This window comes from Geotrypetes seraphini, chromosome 1 (assembly GCF_902459505.1).
Source record: "Geotrypetes seraphini chromosome 1, aGeoSer1.1, whole genome shotgun sequence".
Lineage (NCBI taxonomy): Eukaryota > Metazoa > Chordata > Amphibia > Gymnophiona > Dermophiidae > Geotrypetes > Geotrypetes seraphini.
Window position 1 is genome coordinate 434,183,555 of NC_047084.1, and position 20,115 is coordinate 434,203,669.

A 20,115-nucleotide genomic window follows, 5' to 3' on the forward strand; every position below is an offset into this window, starting at 1 on the left:
CTAGTCCTTAGGTGGTTAAGTGCTGTCTCTACCTTTGGATTGCCCACAAAATTGCTGGCTTTCACTTTAGCAGTCTCTGGTGATATCCAGCGTCACTAACCAGTTAAGTGCCAGTGAATATCAGGAGATAGCCCTCACAAGTGATTTAACCAGTCAGGAGCCTCTCCTACCCTGATAAATCACTTTGAATATCAACCCCATAGTGTTTTTTTTTACATTTTTTTAATTGTATATTTCTCAATTGTTTTCAATAATCTCACAAGCAAACATAACTTGTTACAGATATAGATTTTGCAGAACACTATTATCTAACAAATATCCATAATACAAAAAGAGAAAAGAAACTCTGTAACTCCGAGACACAAATCTCAGAGAAAACATTATACACATTTTAGTTATGATGATAAGTTAATATGTGATTTACAAACCCCTGTCTAGTTCAGAAGAGCTGGTGTGTACTTGTTCAGTTACGGAGGTTTAATAAATGGGTGACAGGGCACTTTGTGGTCTTTTACCTTGCAGTTTCCTTCTGTTCCTTTATTCTTATCCATGCTGGAATCTGGTGCCTTGAGTCTTCTCAACCCATGGATTTTTCCTCTGTTGCATATTCCTGTCTTTACTTTCAGTGTACTTAGTCTGGTCACTGCAGTGATAATCCTGGGTTGCAGGCAATGTTCCCTCTAAGGACCGAGTTCATGTGAGCAAAAAATTTTTTTCCATGAGCAAAAATTTTCCATTATACCATTGAAAGAGAAAGCAATGTGGAAAATATAAAGATAGCAGATGTAAATTGCTAAAAACTGACATAATCCAATCACTACATTACAAATCAACAAATGCAAATAAAACAAAAAATGGAAAATGATACAATTTTATTGGACTAAATATATTTTTCAATTAGCTTTCAGAAGTCAAAACCTCCATACTCAAGTATACTGCTATTATAGTATCCTATCCTGACCAGAGGAAGGAAGTTTTGGTCTCTAAAATTAGTCAAAAAGGTATTAAAATTAATCCAATAAGAGATCACCTTATTTCCATTTTCTAGTTTTACTTATTAAAGTACTAAGTACTAGTATTTAAGCCCGTTACATTAACGGGTGCTAGAAAGCAGCCCCCTTTCCCTCTCCCCCTCCAGTTCCTCCCTAACTGTCTCTCCATAGCCCCCCTTCTGTCTTCCCCCTAAGCAAAATGATCTGCCTCCCAGCACACCCCTCCCCCGAAGCAGCCCCCTTTCCCTCTACCCCTCCAATTCCTCCCTGACAGTGTCTCCGTGGTCCCCCTTCTGTCTCCCCTCCCAAGCAAAGCTGTCTGCCTCCCAGCACACCCCTCCCCCCCCAAAGTAGACCCCTTTCCCTCTACCCCTCCAATTCCTCCCTGACTGTCTCTCCGTGGCCCCCCATTTTGTCTCCCCCCCAAGCAAAGCTATCTACCTCCCAGCACACCCCTCCCCCAAAGCAGACCCCTTTCCCTCTGGCCCTCCAGTTCCTCCCTGACTGTGTCTCCGTGGCCCCCCCCTTCTGTCTCCCCCCCAAGCAAAGCTGTCTGCCTCCAAGCACACCCCTCCCCCAAAGCAGGCCCCTTTCCCTCTCCCGCTCCAGTTCCTCCCTGTCTCTCTGTGGTCCCCCTTGTGTCTCCCCCCCAAGCAAAGCTGTCTGCCTCCAAGCACAGCCCTTCCCCAAAGCAGGCCCCTTTCCCTCTCCAGCTCCAGTTCCTCCCTGTCTCTCCGTGGCCCTCCTTCTGTCTCCCCCCCCCCCCCCCAGCAAAGCTGTGTGCCTCCAAACACAGCTGTGTGCCTCCAAGCACACCCTTACCCCAAAGCAGGCCCCTTTCCCTCTCCAGCTCCAGTTCCTCCCTGTCTCTCCGTGGCCCCCCCTTCTGTCTCCCCCCCAAGCAAAGCTGTGTGCCTCCAAGCACACCCTTACCCCAAAGCAGGCCCCTTTCCCTCTTCCTCTTCCTTCTTCCCAGTTCCTCCCTGTCTCTTCGTGGCCCACACGATTTTCTCTTCTCGCGGTCTGGCCAGCTCCCCTAGTCCCTTGCCGCCGCCGCCACCCCCTTCCCTTCCCGCGGTCGACAAACTTCTTGCCTCCAGCAGCCGCCGCAGCACTGTAAACACGCTGCTTCGTGGCCTCTACTGCCCCGATTTGTTCTTCCATGTGCCTGATGACGTCATCAGAGAAACGGAAGAGCAAATGAAGGCAGTAGAGGCCGCGAAGCAGCGTGTTTACAGTGCTGCGGCGGCTGCTGGAGGCAAGAGGTTTGTCGACCGCAGGAAGGGAAGGGAAGGGGGTGGCGGCGATGGCAAAGGATTAAAGTAGCCGGCCAGACCGCGAGAAGGGTGGGCTCAGAGGAAACCGTGACCGTGGCAGAGGCTCGTTGCACAGTGTAAATACTCAGTGTGAGGCTTCCTTCGCTCTTCCGGGTCTGCATTATGACTCCTCAACGCGCCATCTAGCGCATGCGCAGTCGTGCGGCCACATCCCGACAGAAAAGGGATCAGGGAACACGTTTCGCTACTGCGCATGCGCGGGCTAGCATTTTATTATTTAAGGTAAGTATAAATACTTATTAAAGTATAAATACTTATTAAAGTATAATACTTATTAAAGTATTTATCTTAAACTAATAACAAAATTCTTTTTTTCTACCTTTGTTGTCTGGCTATTTACTTTTTTCAGTTGTTTTGGTGGTTTTTGCTTTTCTCATCTTGCCAGGATTTCCTGCATATTTGCCATTTTTTTCTCTTCCTTTTCCTTTCAGCTTTCTTCAATTTTCTGCCCCTGTCCAGATTTCATTTTTTCTTACTATCGATCCTCAATTTCCCTTTTTTATTGTATCTACCTACAGCTTGCCACCTCTTTCACTCACCCTGGCTCATCCTCTTATTCCCTATCCTCTTCCCCCCATCCTGCATATGCCCTCTCACCCACTCTTTCATCCAGGGTCTGCCTTCTCTATGCCTCTATCTAGTGTCTGCCCTCTCTGTCTTTCCCCTCTCTCCTCCCTATTTTCATTAAGCATTTGTTCCCCTCTCCACCCCCATCCATCCATCATCTGCCCCCTCTCTCTCCTCCCCACTTCTTTCCATCATCTGCCTCTTTCTCCTCACTTCCAACCATCATCTGCCCCTCTCTCCACCTCATCTGCCTCTTCTCTCCTCCCCACTTCCATCCATCATCTGCCCTTCTCTCCTCTCCACTTCCAGCATTTTTCCTCTCTTTCCTTCCCATGTTCATCCAGCATGTATCACTCTGTCTTCTCCACTTCCATCCAATATACCCACTATCCTCCCCATTTCCTTCTAACATGTGATCCTTATCCTTTAACCCTGACATCCATTCAGTTACATCTATAAATGATTCCAGCACTGCTTCATTCCTGCCTCTCGTGGGCCCAACAATACCTCTTCATCATCCCTTCCCCCGCCAGTATGTAAACACATGTGGCAGGTTGCCAGCACAAGCAGTACCAAATACAGTTTCCGGGTAGAGAATGACACAGGGACAAATTTTTCCCCATCCCCGCAAGAACTCAATTTCCCTGTCCTGTCCCCGTGAGTTTTGGCCCTGTCCCTGCCTCATTCCTGTAAGCTCTGCCTTAACCGCCAAGCCTTGAATACTTATGATTTTAAAGTGTTTGAGGCTTCTGCAGATGAGGACAAGAGCATTCAGGAATGGGACAGGGACAGGAAAATAATTTGTCATGATGGGAAAATGAGTTCCAGCGGGAACAGGGGAAAATTTGTTTCTGTGTCATTCTCTATTTCTGGGTCAGCCTCACAAGGGCTTTTCCTGTGCCTCATCCTGCCCATGATGCATTTCCTGTGAACTGGGCTAGCCTGGAAACAGCCTGTACAGTACCCCCCCGATATTCTCAGGGATTCTGTTCCAGGAAACCCTGCGAATCTTGAAAAAACGCGAATACGTTTTTTCGTGGGAGTGGCAGGAGAGAGCAGCCGGACCGCCAGCGAGTCAAAGCAGCTCCTGATTGGTAAGGCCCGACTTTAGTGCAGGAAGAGGCGGTCAGAGCATACAGCGAGTGATTTCCTTCATTCGCTGGTGCTCTGGCTGCTCTCTCCTGCCTCTCCAGCTGTCCTCTCCTGGTCGGAGGTTCACGGTCGTAAAATACCGCGAATGACCGGGATCGTGAACCGCCAACTGTGAATGACTGGAGGAACACTGTATTTGGTGCTGCATGTGCTGGCAACCTGTCACGTGTGTTTGCATACCAGTGGGGGAAGGGTTCTGGACCTGCAGGGATAGGGAATGAAGAGAAGCCGGGGGAGGATGAAGAGTTTATAGTACAGGAGAGCGGCAGTAGTGAGAAAGCAGAAGTGTAGTGTGTCTGGTGGTTAGGCTGTGCAGTGACCCAACACAGCTGTGCGGCCTCTTATTGGGAGGTATGCAGCTGCACAGCTTAAAGGGAACGTTGGAGGTCATGCACTAGAACTCCTCCCAGATACCTGACATCTTTAGCTCTAAATCAGCTGTCACCCTCTAGTGATGACTAAGGCTTTTTCCATTCCATTTTCCTCACCAGACTGTGAATGCTGGCTCTACAGCATCATCAACTATCCCAAGGAGTTGAAGATCTGACCGGGGAAGAACTTGGATGACACTTCATAGCACTTTTACTATCAGAACCTGAGTTGGCCAAAGAGAATTCAGTTTTGGATTAAAAAGTTTTTTTGGTCTCTATCTTAGCTTGGTAGAAGTCAGTGAAGTTTACCCTGGCTCTAGCCAGGTTACACTGTCATACAGGATAGGGGAAGACAAAAGGGTCTTCATGCCTTAGATAAACATTTTACTATAATGAAAACCTCTAGGCCATAAACAGATATCTCCTGGCCCTTTTGGAATCTCAGGTCCACAGTACTATTTTTTTTTTCACTCATTCTCCTCTTGACCAGCCCCATACCTGCAGGCTGAACATTCAGGAAAGCATAGTACAGATTTCAGACTTTTACATTTGTTAAGTCATGTTACCTACTTTTATTTCCCTCATTTAAACATCATATCCTTATCCTTATAAAACTGCTTTTTCTTACTTAACAGGTAAATAATACATTTAAGGCTCAATCCTGTCAAGAGATTACCACTCCTCAAATAATTAGTAAATAAACCTTTCATTTTTCAAGAAAAAAACTCTTATCTATAAGTTCTCCTAAGAAAGGTTTTGACCAGTGCTGATGGGGTTTCTCTGGAAATCTTCAGACTGTTCTCATAGGTAGGATATTGGAAGTCTAGGTGACCATGCTGGAATCCAAAATGCTTTCAAGTTCAGCATTTCATTGCTAATTCAACAGATGCTGTCTCCAGAAGTAAAACCTAAGTATTTTTCTCACCCAGATGGAGAGATTTCTGGATTAGGGAATATAATGCTTAACTTGAAAACATGATGGATTCCAAGAGGGGTAGTGTTTGCTAAAATGCAACCTTTCTCCATCCTAGAGTAATGAAAATATAAGCTGATACTTGGCATATGGTAGATCACTAGCAGAGCTGCTAGGATTTTCTGAAATGTTGGGAATGCATCATTGGTGTTAACAGAATGAAACATAGGAATGTAATGGGGACAGTATACATCTTGTTTGTATTGAAGCTTGTACATGCTGGGTGGTAGTGTTAAATTTCACATTACTGGTTATCTATTGCTGAATTTCAAGTTTGTTCATTACACTGAAGGCTCTGCTCATGCTAACACTGAAAGCCAGATATGTAGCTTTTTCCTGCTGCTGATACCTGTCATTTCATTTTTTCTACAGCCAAACAGTGAAAAGTGCATTAGCCCATCTTACCAGCAGGTGTGTGCTTGTAGAGGAAAGATCGACAACATTAGGGGCAGGAGTCAAATGGGACATCTTTTGTGTAACAGCTCTCCGTTGTCACCTTCCTTGTTCAGTGTATACCAGGGATCTCAAAGTCCTTCCTTGAGGGCCGCAATCCAGTCGGGTTTTCAGGATTTCTCCAATGAATATGCATTGAAAGCAGTGCATGCACATAGATCTCATGCATATTCAATGCGGAAATCCTGAAAGCCCAAATGGATTGCAGCCCTCAAGGAGGGACTTTGAGACCCCTGATGTATACTTAAGGGCCTTAGGGAGGAAATTTGCCGCCTCTTTGACCCACATATTTTCCTGTGCAGCCGATATCTTCCTCCTTTGCCCATCCAAAGAGTCCTTTGATAATACCCTACTATATCTTACAATAGGCCTGCATAACTTCGGCCCTCGCCAGGCCAGGTTTTCAGGATTTCCCAAATGAATATGCATACAATGAAAGCAGTGCAGGCAAATAGATATCATGCAAATTCACTGAGGAAATCCCGAAAACCCGACTGGATTCAGCCCTCGAGGACCAGAGTTGTGCAGGCCTCCCTTACAAGGACTATGAAGGACCTGGGTATATGGACAGAAATGAACTTCTTCAAACTCAATAAACTCAAGACTAAAGTGCTGTGGTTTGCCGACTTTAATTTGCTTCACACACATTAAAGAGAATAACTTCAAACTAATAAAAAAAACTTCCTTATTAAAAAAAAAATGTTATTTAGTATGTCCCATGGAAGGCCCGTCCGTTAGTGGCTATGGGAATCAACCAATTAGGGGAGATAAAAGCCTCAAAACTAAACGATAGCTATTTACACACAGTAAAATAAAGCTACCCCTCTATATTATAGGCAAAAAATCCTCCACTTTTAATTTTACCGATAGTCAACCACATGTAACTTAAAAAAATTCTTCAGGCTAAGACAATTGAGAGCAATACGATCAGTCCTCAGCCAGTCCGACTTTAGAATAGTTGTGCAGGCTGTTCTTCTTCCATACTTTGATTACTTTATCTCTCTATACTGTAGCATCATGGAAAAAGAATATAAAAGGTTGCAGCTGCTTCAGAACACAGCCGCCAGACTAAACTTCCGAGTTGGCAAATTTGGTACTTAAGGCCAGTCTGCTGCTGAGAGAAATACACTGGCTGCCTGTGGAAAAAAACGAATAATTTTTAAGATTGCTTGCTTGGTTCACAAGGCCATCTACGGTGAAAACTCAACTGGACTTGTATCAACCATTAATATTACACACACCTTCCTCAACTCGTGAACAACACAGTGCTACAAGCTAAACTTTTCCCATCTCCCCAATATGTCCAAAGGAAAAAGATATTCGAGTCTACTTTTGAATTTCAAGGCCTCAAAGTGTCACTATGTCATATCGCTGATTACTACTGCTTCACAAGAATGCTAAGTACCCATCTCTTCTCTATGTGAGTCACATGTTGCAAATCTGCTCATGTCTCCTAAAATCTTAGTGCAACTCATGAGCTACTCATCTTAATTGTAAACCATGATGAATCCTAGTTGAAAATCTGCAGGGTATGACAAACTGTATGGTATGGTTCACGCTCAGGCCAGCTGCCTTATAACAGAAATTTTACCTGGTGCCTGTATGAGGGTAATTATATAAGGAGAGTGCAAAAAATGCATGCAATTGATTAGATTACTGGTATATACGTACGTGGTGTGTGTGCAAGTGCCCAGGGCCATGACATCACTGGCCCATAAGCTAAGCTATCATGTGGCTTCCCCCTTCTCGCTCTTCCTCCTCCTCCTTTCCCTTCTGACACTGCTGTCCTATCCCGGCAGGATGCAGCTTCATAGGCCAGCTGCCCTGGGGGTGGGGGAGGCCAGCGTATGCGTCAGAGGAAGAGTGTGCAGCACTTCTCTCCTTTGACGCTATTGCTGGCCTATGAAGCTGCATCCTGCTGGGACCAGACAGTAGTATCAGACAGGGGAGGAAGGAACTGGCTGGGGAGCGGGACATGGACCAGGGCAGCGTAATCTCTTGAGCCGGCCCTGTGTGTGCACATAAATGCATAAGTACCAATATTTCAGCTATGCACTATTATATAAACTGATTCCTATGCAATGGCAAATTTTGAAGGTCAACATATGCACGGAGGACAGTCAGAGTGCATGGTTATGCATTATCTAAAAAGAAATATAGCAGAACTAGAAAAGATGCAAAGAAGAGTGACCAAGAGGATAAAGGGGATGGAGCTCTTCTTGTATGAAGAAAGACAAAGAGGTTAGAGCTGTTCAGCTTGGAAAAGAGACGGCTGAGGGGAGATATGATTTTATTTATTTATTCACTTTTCTATACTGTTTTCCCAGGGAAGCTTAGAACGGTTGACATAAATTTATTCATGTACTCAAATATTTTCCCTGCCTGTCCCAGCGGACCCACAGCCTAATGTTGAAGATTACAAATTCCTGAGTGGTGTAGAATGGGTACAAGTGGATCAATTTTTTTCCTCCTTCAAAAATTACAAAAACTAGGGAACACTTGATGAAGTTACAGAGAAACACTTTTAAAACCAATATGAGGAAATTTTTTGCAATCAGATAATAGTTAAGTTCTGGAATGCATTGCCAGAGGATGTGGTAAGAGTGGTTAACGTAGCTGGTTTTAAAAAAGGTTTGGGCAAGTTCCTGGATAAAAAATCCATAGGCTGCTATTGAGACAGACAATGGGGGAAGCCACTGCTTGCTCTGGATCGATAGCATGGAATGTTGCTACTATGGGGATTTTGCCAGGACCTGGATTGGCCACCATGAAGACTGGATACTGGGATAAATGGACCTATGTAACAAGCTCATTTACAGCCAATTTATCTCTAACAAAATATATGTGTTCCCTAAGGTACATCTTGCACATAATTTGTAATAGCATTTCTATTCTGCTAGAACAAATCATCTTTATACAAATGTTCGAGGTATACTAGAAACCTAACCAAGCCCCAAAAAATTAAAGGAATTAATCAGCCAAAGTAAGAATTTGTTCCTAAAAATAATTGATAGATACAATATAAATATTTTTAAAATAAATATTTCATTTTCAGTAGTTATAAAGCCAACAAATGAATGTCTTAAATTTTCTAAAGGCTCACATAGAAGGAGGGTTTTTTTTTTTTTTTTTTAAATAACATTGTCAAGAGTGAAAATATATTGTTTATATTCCTTGTATTGTTGTTTTGGATATGTTTATATCCCACTTACACGAACTGATAATTCTGCTAATTTTCACTCTTGTAACTTGTGTGTAGTATATCTCTTAATGTGGTATTCCTTCGTATACCTTCTGCTGTGCATCTGTTTTTTCTGTATTATCTGTTGGTTTCATTAAAAAACTAATAAAACTTGTTGAACTGAAAAAAACTTTGCTAAATCATATCTCAGCAGGCACAAGATAGTGCAGAAGTTTTATGTAAGCTGTCCATTTTCCTAAAGTTTTATCTCACAGAGAAGTCCCTCTAAAACAGTGGTCTCAAACTTGCAGCCCATGCGGCCCACCAGGTACTATTTTGTGGCCTGTGGTCTGTACTAGTGCTGTCTGCGATCTTTGCAGTGTCTTCCAGCTTCCCCCCTGGCCTCCTACTCTTACCTAAATTACTACAACCTGCAGAGAGGATCGCCGGTGCTGTAACAATCCTTGCGGGCTGCCGTCATCCTCAGCAGCACGTTCCCTCTGCTGCGATACTGCCCCTGACATCAGGAGGAGAGGGAATGTGCTGCGGAGGCTGATGGCAGCCTGCAAGGATCGCTACAGCACCGGCGATCCTCTCTGCAAGCTGCGGTAATTTAGGTAAGAGCGGGAGGCCAGAGGAGAAGCTGGAGGACGCTGCAAAGAATGGGGGAACATGCAGGCCATTGGGGGGCAGGCCTTCAAGGGAGGGGGGCCCTGGTGTAGAAGTACACGGAGGGAGGGAAGGGAGAAGAAGTGCTGCTGGACCTGGTAGAAAGGGAGGGAAAGGGAAGGTGCTACACACTGGAGGGGAGGGTGAGATGGTGCATGGGGAGAAAGCATGTTGGGTTGGGGGGTGGAAAGAAGGGATGCCACTCAAGGGAAGAGGCAAGGACAGAGAGAGAAAGCGTGCAGGAGGCAGAAAGTGTTGGACTCATGGAGAGGGTGAGATAGATGGGGAGGACAGAAAGGAGAGAAGGAGAAATGTTTTAATGGGTAAGGAGGAGAGGGCAGAGAGGGAGGGAAGGAGGACCAGAGGAAAAGCATACAGAAGAAAGAGAGAAAAAATGTTGGACTGGTGGAAAGGAGGGAGAAATGTTGGACGCAGTACTCCAGGTGAGGGTGCACAATAGCCCGGTACAATGGCATGATAACCTTTTCCGATCTGTTCATGATCCCCTTCTTTATCATTCCTAGCATTCTGTTCGCCCTTTTTGCCGCCACCGCACATTGCGTGAATGGCTTCATCGACTTGTCGATCAGAACTCCCAAGTCTCGTTTGTGGGAGGTCTCTCCAAGTACCGCTGCAGACATCTTGTATTTGTGCATGAGATTTTTGTTACCTACATGCATCACTTTACACTCATCCACGTTGAACCTCATCTGCCTTATCGATGCTCATCCTTCTGGCCAGCCATCTGAAAATAAGGTAAGGGGAAGAGGACGGGGGTCGTCGGAGGCACGGGGAGGGGTTGTGTGGTGGCTGGAGAGTGTGGGCAACTCTCCTGCTGCCAAGGGGCATTGGGGGATGTTGGTTGGTGGCAGGAGAGGTTTGGTATCTCTCCTGCTGTGGAGGTATGTGTCAGTTGGGAGGGAGAGAGCGTGGGCAACTTTCCCGCTGCCGAAGGGAGTTGGGGTGGTATTGGTTAGTGGCGGGAGAGATTGGGCATCTCTCCTATTGCCGGGTGTGTTTTTCAGTTGACAGCGGGAGAGATTCAGCATCTCTCCCGTTATTGTTTTGGGGGGTTTTCCTCTTTTTTTTCTGCGCATGTGTCCATCATTATAACCAGTGATGGTCACATGCAAATTTAGCGATTCTGTGCTACTCTCCGCCAACCTCATTTGCATGAGCATTTTTGGAGAATGTCTTGCTTTCTTAAAATCACTACTATAATGGCTGTGATAGCAGCCTGTTGTTTTCTTATGCGTTAAAAAAAAAAAAAATCTAGCCCTCAGAGAATAGTTAAGCCCTGGAACACTTTGCCGGAGGATGTGTTGAGAACGGTTAATGTAGTTGGCTTTAACAAAGGTTTGGACAAATTCCTGGAGGAAAAGTCCGTAGGCTTCTAAACATAGGATGGTAGCATGGATTGCTGCTACTATTTGGATTTTTGCCAGGTACTTGTGGCCTGGATTGGCCTCCGCAAAGACGAGATACTGGGCTAGGTGGCCCATTGGTCTCACCCAGTAAAGCTGTTCTTATGTTCAATATTTGTAAGCTTGCTAATGTGAACAATCATCAAGGATTAGCTAGTGCCACTTCCCTATATCTGCTGCCAAGGCACTGTTATATGTACCAGGTTTAGGGAAGAGTAAATGATACTGCTGTAGCTTGAGGTGCAGCTAAGGGAAGTAAGTTCTGGCATTCCAAGCTGCAGAGAAGAGAGGTTGCAGTGTTCCAGCTTGGATAAGCCTACAGATGTGTGAGCCTATGGGTGTTGTAGCCCCTTTCATCTGGGCAACAGAGATGCACGGTTTGGTGCTGAGAAATCACCCTTACATCCTGAGGCAGCCCTTTTGCAGCTAGCATGGGGGAAGGAGAAGAGGTAAACACTGAAGGTCAATGGGAAGTGAAAAAAAAGGATGAAGGGGAGGGGATTCAGATGAGACTGGAAGGAAGAGGCTAGTAAAGATTTTTAAAAAACATACAGAAAACAGAGAGTAAGTGAATATAAGCATGATACTAAATAGTAAATATAATTTTTCCTTGAATCCTAAAAATGTTGGCTGGCACTCACATTTTCCTAATATTTTTTCCAGCTTCTAAACTCTTTCCTTGGCTGTGTTCAGTTAACATTGAAAGCCTGTTCCGGAGGAGCATGTGTTCTCTGAGGCACTACAGGGGCCAAAGAGAGGGAAATAATAATTGAGAAGGGAACTGTCTACATAATGCAGGTATCTCAGGAGAGTAAAGCTGCTAGAGCCATTGCTGAGAGGTTTTTGATGGAATTCTTAAAGGTTGCTGTACATTCCCTGAAAACAATCTTCATAAAATGTTTGCTTACAAATAAAAAACAGTATCAATCATACCAAAAATAGCTACAGATTGGTAATTGATTCTATTAAAAAAAAAAAAAAGAAAGGAAGTTGAGACTAAGCAACTTCCCAGATAAACATCCCTGAATCCAAGCTTGCACATAAAACAAGATCGGAAGATAAGCCATGCTAAGTCAAACTGAGGTTCAAGCCCAGCATCTTGTCTTTGATAGAGGTCAGTGTGGTCACAAGTACATGTCAGATCCCAAAGTACATCAGTTTTCTATAATTAATATTAAAGGATGATCCAATATTACCCAAGTCTACATAGCTATTATTTTTATAGACTTCTTATCCTAGGAGTTTTCCAATCATTTTTTTGAATTCTGCTGTATTGGATGCTTTGAGGGAATCTATAGGACATTACCACTCCTCCTGCTGGATATTCCTTTACAGTGTCAGTCATCTCAATTTCCATAGCCCCTCCTAAGGGGGAAGTGACATGGGAGGGGTGGAGCCAGGAAGTATAAAAGGCAGAGCCAGAGTTGGGTTAACCCTTAAGAGTTCTCTCTATGTTCCAGGTGTGCTACAATTAGGGTTACCAGATTTCACGAATGTAAAATACAGACCTGCCCCCCAGGCCAGCCCAGTTCTACCCATCCCCGCCCCATTATGCCCACACCACGCCCCCCTAGCCCCGCCCCCTCAGCCTGCTTGTTTACAGTTTATTTAAAATTTGATAAAAGCGCTGTACATAATTAAAAAATGGGGTACAAAGCATACAAAAAAATATACAAAAATACATACATGACACTCAATGGACAGCAACTTACAGGAACAAAAGAAATAGAGGGGGAAGAACTACAATAGCATAAAGAAAGGTTAACACTTTGTCTTGGTCGGGAGGGCATCCACATATGCGCAGATGCTCTTCTCGAGTCGATCTGCTTTTCAAAACTCAGACAAAGTGACAGGTTTTGAAAAGACTTCCGGACGCCTGGACATGCCCTCTAAAAAAAGGACATGTCCGGGTAAATTTGGACGTCTGGTAACCCTAGCTACAATAGTACATGGTTAATATATTTTTGACTATGGAAATGTAAGGTCACATGCAAAAAATCGAACCAAATGGTTAATTCCTTGTTGATTTCTTAGTACGTTACCATTTGGGAACATTGACACCCTGGAGGACAAATTTTTTATGATTTTTATTTTTTCACAAACAACTAATCAAAATTAGACAAAACAAGTACTTAACAAATATTTGTAGATTTGACAAAATGCTGACTAAATAATGATAAAACATGATAAATACATAAGTCAAGACAAATATGTAAATAGCCAAGCGCGGCAATGAATCACATGTTAAGAAATTCTGGGAAACATGTTTCATGGAGCCGCTTAAGGCATATTTGACACCATTCTCTTGTATTCTTTTGGCATTGAACACAATGTCCTTGTGTTGTTTATGAGAGGAAATGACCACCATGGGATTGCACAACATCTTGGCAGACTATGGCTATTGGGATGGAGTGGCCTAGTGGTTAGAGCGGCTTCCTCAGCACCCTGAGGTAGAGGTCTGCACGGGAACGGGGATCGCGGGGATCCCGCGGGTCCCGCGGGGATCCCGCGGGTTCCCCCCCTGGCCCACGGGACTCCCACGGGGACGCCCCCTGGCCCACGGGACTCCCACGGGGATGCCCCCCTGACCCACGGGACTCCCACGGGGACGCCCCCTTGCCCACGGGACTCCCACGGGGATGAAAACAACCTACCTAAATTCTGGCGATGCAAGCATGCAGCTTACATTACAAGTCTGGCGTCGCGTCGGGAAATAGCCATGTTGAGCAGTGAGCTCAGCACGTACACAGATGAAAGCCTTGCTTGCTGATTGGTCCGGCGGCCCCGCCCCACCGTGCCGCCGGACCAATCAGCAAGCAAGGCTTTCATCTGTGTACGTGCTGAGCTCACTGCTCAGCATGGCTATTTCCCGACGCGGGCATTAGGCTGTTTTTTGTCATTTCGGGTGGGGGATGGCAGCGGCAGCAGCAGCCTGAAAAAGAAATCATCCTGGCCGGGTTCGGTGTCATGCTCCGGAGCTTCTACAGCCTTCCTATCTCCCTCTCCCTTCTACCTGCGGCTCTCTTCGGCAACGATCGACACAAGCTTCTGGCGTCGGGGCCTACCCTCTGCGAGTCCCGCTTGTTTCAACTTCCTTTTTCCACAAAGGTGGGACTCGTAGAGGGAAGGCCTCGATGTCGGCAGCTTGTCTTGATCACTGCTGCTGACGAGTTGCTTAAGAGAGCCGCGGAGCAGGGGGGTGTTGCCAGGTGCAGGTAGAAGGGAGAGGGCCAGATGCAGGACTCGTGGGTGAGGGAGGAGAAGAGAGAGGGGAGAGAAACAAAAGGAAATATTTCATACTGGGTTGGGCCGGAGTGGAGGGAGGGTGGAAAGATTCTGGCTACAGGGTGCATTAACAAAGGAAAAGGGGGGAAAGCTGAAAATGGAGATAGTGGCACAAAGAAGAGAAAGAGTAAGCAGGACCTACTGAATAAGGATAGAGATACAGAGTGGACATGAAGAGGAGGTGAAATAGAGACATAGAAGTAATGCTGAAAAAGTGTGTGTGGGGGGGGGGAGATAAAGACATTGAAAGGGCAAATGGTGAATATGGGGTAAAGACAAGGACAGAGACAAATGAAGATTCTGAAAAAGTGGTGAGATAGGGATATAGGTGAGATGGACACAAAGAAGGGTGATGCTGGAAAATAGGTGGAATGGTAATTCTGACAGACACAGAAGGGAAATGCTGGATCAAGGAGAGATGGGGCTCAGGCTGGATGGAATGAGGAGAAATGCCTTGTTGGCCCGGAACTTACTCTCCTACGTCAGAATTGACGTCAGGGAGCGGAATGCTGGTCAGCGCGACGCTTCTGCAGGGAAAGCTTGGGACAGCGGTGGCTTGGGGACTATTCCCCGATGGCGGTGGCAGCAAACCGAGTGGCTTGGGGGAGGGCACGGAGAAAGAAAGAAAGGGGGCAGACAGAGAGACAGAAAGAAGGGGGAACAGGGAGACAGAAAGAAAAAGTTGGGGGAGAGAATGAGGTCTGGAGGAGAGGAAACATACAGGAGGCTGAAAGAAAGGAAGAAAGATTGGATGCACAGTCAGAAGAAGAAAGTGCAACCAGAGACTCATGAAATCACCAAACAGCAAAGATAGGAAAAATGATTTTATTTTCAATTTAGTGATCAAAATGTGTCTGTTTTGAGAATTTATATCTGCTGTCTATATTTTGCACTATGGCTCCCTTTTACTAAACCGCAATATTGTTTTTTAGCGCAGGGAGCCTATGAGCATTGAGAGCAGCGCGAGGCATTCAGCGTAACTCCCTGTGCTAAAACCTACTATTGTGGTTTAGTTAAAAGGGAGGGGGTGTATTTGTCTATTTTTGTATTTTGTTACCGAGGTGACATTGCATAGAGTCATCTGCCTTGGGAAATGTATATGGCAGATATCTTTGTTTTGTGTTCAAAAGAAAAGGAAATGCATTTCTGGTTTTATTTCTACAGTGTTGAAGTACTTGTTGGCCCTTGCTGTGACTGGTGGGGATCCCCAAGCACCGCCAGCAGAGGACCTCCTCTAGAGATGGTCAGAACTCCCCTCCACCAAGCGCAGCAGTCGCTGGCAGCATCCATGAGCCACTGAGGTGCCAGCATCTGTGACTCAGGGACGCTACTGCTGCCTGCCAAGCTTGGCAAAAGGGACCCCAGGCCAACTGCAAAGGAAGTCCTCAGCTGACAGTTTGTGGGTTCTCATCAGCTGAGTATTTATATTTTATATTTACATTAGAGGTTCTGGTAGAAACCCATTTACAAAGTATGTATTCTTCCCAATTAATATTTCCAAATTAATAGTCTCTTTGCTTATTTGTAAATGGGTCTCTACCAGAGCCTTTAATTCAGTAGCATAATTAAATAAAATAACTATTTCTGAAGTTTATAGGGAAGGATGGTGACGGAGGGGATTCCTCGCGGGGACGGGTGGGGACGGAGGGGATTCCTCGCGGGGACGGGTGGGGACGGAGGGGATTCCTCGCGGGGACGGGTGGGGACGGAGGGATTCCTCACGGGGACGGGTGGGGACGGAGGGATTCCTCACGGGGACGGGTGGGGATGGGTGGGATTTTGGCGGGGACGGGTGGGGACGGGTGGGATTTCTGTCCCCGCGCAACTCTCTACCCTGAGGTTGTGAATTCAATTCCAACTGCAGCTCCTTGTGACTCTGGGCAAGTCACTTAACACTTCATTGCCCCAGGTGCAAAATAAGTACCTATCTAACTCTCCCCACCCCTTTTACAAAACCATGTAATCAGTTTCTAGCGCAGGCCAGCGCACTGAATGCTCTGCGCTGCTCCCGACACTCATAGAGTTCCTATGAGCATTGGGAGCAGCGCAGGGCATTTAGCGCACTGGCCTGTGCTAAAAAACGCTTCTGTGTTTTTGTAAAAGGGGGGAAGGGAGTAAAATATATATACCACTTTGATTGTGTAACCACACAGAAAAAGCAATATATAAGTCCCATCCCTCCTTACTGCTTACAGTACCGAAGTACCAGTGGTACATAATGATGTTCTCAATTTTATTCTCTGTTCCTTTTTGGATAATCCCTAACATTCTGTGTGTTTTTTAGCACAGCACACTGCTAGAAATTTTAGTGTATTGACATTGATGACTCCAAGATCAGTTTCTTAGGTAGTGATTCTTAACTCAGGACACAGAATTGTGTAACTGTAGTTGGGTTATGTTTCATTATGTACTTGTTCATATTAAATTTCATCTGACATTTAGATAACCAAGGGTTAGATGCACTAAAATCTCCAATCGTCTCTATATTACCAAATTTAAGCAATAAAAATATACCTGGTAACTTCTAAAATCAAATCATGAACCATAGTACCCTTCTTAGTTTAAGATGTTAAATTTAAAAGTAGGCGTCAAAAAACCACAAAATTTGCCAATAAAAGAGCAAGCTAAACAAGAAAAAATTGGCAAGGACTTTAAGCTCCCTGTTTGGAATCAACACTAGCGTAATGAAGAAAAATGTAAACTATAAAGGAACCTCAGTAAGGGCCCAATCAACCCTTCGATTTTCTTTTAGCCCCGGGCAAGTGTTTATAGATGACCAGCACCAGACCTGTAAGGTCTAAATAAACAATGCCACATACATCATGCTGTTCCTAATACATTTTTTAAGATTAAATATAAGTGCTACTAAAAACTAAAATGCTAAGGGCTCCTTTTACAAAGGTACGCTAGCGTTTTTAGCGCACGCACAGGATTAGTGCGCGCTAGCCCAAAAATGACCGCCTGCTTAAAAGGAGGCGTTAGCGGCTAGCGCGTACGGCATTTTAGCGTGCGCTAAAACCGCTAGTACACCTTTGTAAAAGGAGCCCTGTGGATTCCAAACAGAAGCAAAATGACTAAGGGCTCCTTGTACGAAGGTGCGCTAGCGGTTTTAGCGCACGCACCTGATTAGTGCAAGCTAGCCGAAAAACTGCCGCCTGCTCAAGAGGAGGTATTATTATTTACCCAATAAAAAGATTCCCGGAAGAGAAGAAAAAGGAAAAAAGAACAATGAGAGAGATTTTGCTAATGTGACTGCTCTTCTTGAATAAACAATACCAGCGGACACTGATAGAGTTACGCTCTTAGTATCATTCGTATCTGAGCAAGATGTTAACATGATTTTGAAATTGTACTTTAAAAATTCTCAAAAACTAGTTGGGGAACAGAAAATATGGATTTATCCTGATGTTGCTAAGACCACTCAAGAACGGAGGAAAGAATTTCTTTCTATGTGTCAAGAGACTATTAACCAGTGGTCTAAAACATGCAGCCCGGGGGCCACATACGGCCTGCCAGGTACTAATTTGAGGCCCTCGGTATGTTTATCATTATCACAAAAGTAAAATAAAACAGTTTCTTGATCATATGTCTCTTTAGCTATAAATTATAATATTATTATTAAGATTTAGCCAAAAGGAAAGATTTATAAACTATAAAGAGTTTTACCTCATGCATAATTGTCATTTCTTTCTTTTTTTCTGAGGCTCTCCAAATACCTACAAATCCAAAATGTGGCCCTGCAAAGGGTTTGAGTTTGAGACCACTGCTATTAACTAATTTCCTTTTTGTCACCTCATGTATTGTTTGACCACTCTCCCCAGTATAGTGGTCTAAGAAGGGGATTAAGATGGATTGATATTGTAAGATGGATTTTCAATGCCTTGATCTGATTTTCCTCCCTGTGTTTAATGGAGCAAGATGTATTCTTGTGAAGTTTCATGTATAATTAGAAAAAAAAAGATGTCCAAGGCTGGAAGTTTTTCTTGAGGGGGGGGGAGTTTTTCATTGCTTGCTGCTGCTTATGAGCTCAAGCACTGGAGTTGTGGCTTAGTGATTAGAGCTCCTGTCTGAGCAGCCTGAGATTGTGGCTTTGACCCCGACTAATTTGTCGTCTGTAGTGTGAGGGTATGTGCTGTGCCTAACAGCTGCTTTCTGCCCAAAGGCACATGGGACATACAGTCACATAACAGACGTACAAACAACTACCAGCAGCTCCAGACTTCCCATAAAATTTTACCTGGTAAAAGTTGGAGGGGGGTGTTTCCTTTTGTGCATCACATGGAGAACTCATTTTAATACTAATGAGCTCTGTGTAATGCATTTGCATACTATTCTCAGAGGCTGCTATGGGGCATGGAAAAGACATCGCCTTTGTGCATTGGAAGCTGAAATGCTTGTATGCTACACCGGCTATAACTACTGTAGTATGCGCTCCCGAGGGAGGTGGTGAAGAAGAAAACGGTGACAGAATTCAAACAAGCATGGGATGAACACCGAGGTTCTCTAATCAGAAAATAATGGGTATATATTGAAGGAACTAGGCAGGCATGCACGGCCTGTGTCCCTTATATGGACATTCAGTTGAGGACGGGCTGGGGAGGGCTTCGATGGCTGGGATGGTTAAAGTGAGCTTTGATGGAGACTCCAATAGATGGAACCTAAGCACACTACCGGGCAGGGCTCTGGGTTTCTGGCCCAGAAATATCGTAAGAAAAAGGACCATTTAAACTAAATAATTAATTTATGGAGCATGTATGGTTGGGTGGCAGACTGGATGGACCTCTCAGGTCTTTCTCTGCCATCATTTACTATGTTATGAATGGTACGTTTTGAGCAAGGGGTCTCAATCCCTTGTGAGCCTTGCCTTTAAAGGAGATAGGCATGTTGCTGAAGTCAGAAGCATTTATGATTCCCATCCAGTCAGCTACTATCAGCTAGAAAATTAAATTATCTGCTTTGCAAGTACCCATTAAAAGGATTGGAGATACAACCAAATCCTTGGGCACTCCACATGCAAAGCAGCATGGGTTAGATCATTCTCTGTCCCACATTATTTATTTAGAACTGCCCTCTGAAAAACACGTTGCCAGAGGTTGTGCTAAGAGCGGATAGCGTAGCTGGTTTTAAGAAAAGTTTGGACAGTTTCCTAGAGCAGTGGTTCCCAACCCTGTCCTGGAGGAACACCACGCCAATTGGGTTTTCCAGCTAGCCCTAATGAATATGCATGAAGCAAATTTGCATGCCTATCACTTCCATCATATGCAAATCTCTCTCATGCATATTCATTAGGGCTAGCCTGAAAACCTGATTGGCCTGGTGTTCCTCCAGGACAGGGTTGGGAATCACTGTCCTAGAGGGAAAAAACCCATAGTCTGTTATTGAGAAAGACATAGGGGAAGCCACAGCTTGCCCTGGATCGGTAGCATGGAATGTTGCTATTCCTTGGGTTTTGAATTGGTCACCGTGACAATGAGCTACTGGGCTGATGGACCATTGGTCTGACCCAGTAAGGCTATTCATATGTTCTAAGATTGGAGCTCTAAGCCAAAATATCAAAAGGGACACCAGGACAGAAAGGATCTACTTCAGAAGATATGGGATTGATTGCAAGTGGATCCTTCCTTCCTTCCTGTGCACTCAGTGGCGTAGCGGGGGTGGGGAAGGGGTGTGCAGACTGCCACAGGTGCCATGTTGATGGGGGCACCAATACC

At 44.9% G+C, this 20,115-nt stretch overlaps 1 protein-coding gene and 1 long non-coding RNA gene across 3 annotated transcripts in view; one reads left to right on the forward strand and one right to left on the reverse strand.

The window, feature by feature from the left end:
- Positions 1-20,115, forward strand: part of MLLT3 (MLLT3 super elongation complex subunit) — a 604,203-nt gene that overhangs the window by 199,795 nt on the left and 384,293 nt on the right. The window lies entirely within an intron of this gene.
- Positions 1-20,115, reverse strand: part of LOC117347992 — a 53,289-nt gene that overhangs the window by 5,242 nt on the left and 27,932 nt on the right. Inside the window, exon 2 of the long non-coding RNA XR_004536887.1 lies at positions 516-680. This is a non-coding gene — a long non-coding RNA (uncharacterized LOC117347992). The remainder of the gene's footprint in view (positions 1-515; positions 681-20,115) is intronic.